Genomic DNA, 1,655 nt, shown 5'->3' on the forward strand with positions numbered 1-1,655 from the left:
ATCGAACATCACCTTTGACTACAGTGACATTGGTAGTAAGTAGGCTACAGTATAATGGATAGCTACCCAACTGGGACAGAAAGTGGAAATGGAAGGGGGGACACGCAGTGAGTAAAACTCCTAACGACATAAAAACACAGACACTTCAGTGGAACGCACAGGGCAAGACGGGAAGGAAGACGTGGAGAAGGACTATTGAAGAGGAGATGAAGAACACCGGAAGCTATCGAGTGAAGAAATGGGCCCGGAACAGGGTTAGGCCGAGATGCACTGTTGACGCCCTATGCTTCATTTAGGACCTCAAAGAAATGAGTCAACTCCTATAGGGACTATTTTCACGCCACCTGCTGGACCAGAGGTCATGTGGCCAACACTCTGCTTGAGATCATTAAGAGCTATAAGGAGTCCATCAACTACCTGGTCAGTCAAGTCATATAGGGGGATTTCATGGCCACCTGCTGGAGCACAAGTAATGTTTGCACCACTGGCCTTAAAATCATTAGGAGCTATAAGGAATAAATCAACTCATCATTCAAGTCATATAGGAGGGATCTTAGCACCACCTGCTGGATCAGAAGTACCCTTCACCGTAGGCACAAGAGAGCCATCATCTCTCAACCGGTGCAATTTCCATAAGTACGTGGTAATAAAACAAACAACGACAGCTCATCATATAGGCAGTGGTTTCAAAACTCTAAGCGCGTGTTCAAGTAGAGCACACCAAATCATGCATGTACTTGTTCATCACACTGAATCAGTGTTTCATCTAGAAATACATGCCTCGCGTTGCAATACGTGTTCTTGTAAAGTCATTGCTTTCCACAATGCAATGCTCATATCACTTTCCGTGTGATATTGTTGTTCATTTGTTCAAATGTATTTGACTATGACTTAATCCGACTGCTCTGAATTCATAATCACCTCACGGTTTGGTGTTAACCTACCGATTTTCAACTGCTTTGCCTACTGCAGATTAGGAACGCTGTCATGAAAATGTATGCTTGGGAAGTCTAAAATGAGGGTAACTCCCTTAAGGTAAATGTCTGTGTTCTGAGTGGCAAAAAATACAGATTTTTTTAATAACATTTAGATATGTGCATACTGCCTGTCCTTAGGCAAACGCATTTAGAAGGGGAAGAAGTGGAACCAATGAATACTTTTCTTGCTCTTCAATCAAAACAAAACCTTCACAAAGTGGTGCGTTTGCCCCTAAATGACCCCTGAGGATTAGTGTGTTCTCATTTGTCAGTAATTGACCTGACATACTCCCTTTAAATGGTACTATTTTACGCAAACGTATACTGTAATGTACTACTATTATGATGTCACTTCACGGTAAGTAGAGCGAAATGCTGATATTGACAAGGTCAGAGACGTAAGGTATGTCCCAAATGCATCCCCTATACCGTAAACGTGGATCCAAAAGGAAGTTGCTGGGGTCTATTGGATGAGGGGTGTACTCAACTGTGCCTATAGCGTGTCAAAAGTCCCCCAAACGGGAAATACCCCCTTGGCAACTGGGCAGAGGCCCTGTCCATTTCAGCACCGCGGACCTCCCTATTACCCGTGTCAGTGAGTGGAGATGCAGCACAAGCGCTGTCCATACAACGGTGCTGAATACAGCAACGCATGCGCCGATCCTGCCTTTGTACTTC

This window comes from Coregonus clupeaformis, unplaced genomic scaffold (genome assembly GCF_020615455.1).
Source record: "Coregonus clupeaformis isolate EN_2021a unplaced genomic scaffold, ASM2061545v1 scaf3484, whole genome shotgun sequence".
Classification (NCBI taxonomy): domain Eukaryota; kingdom Metazoa; phylum Chordata; class Actinopteri; order Salmoniformes; family Salmonidae; genus Coregonus; species Coregonus clupeaformis.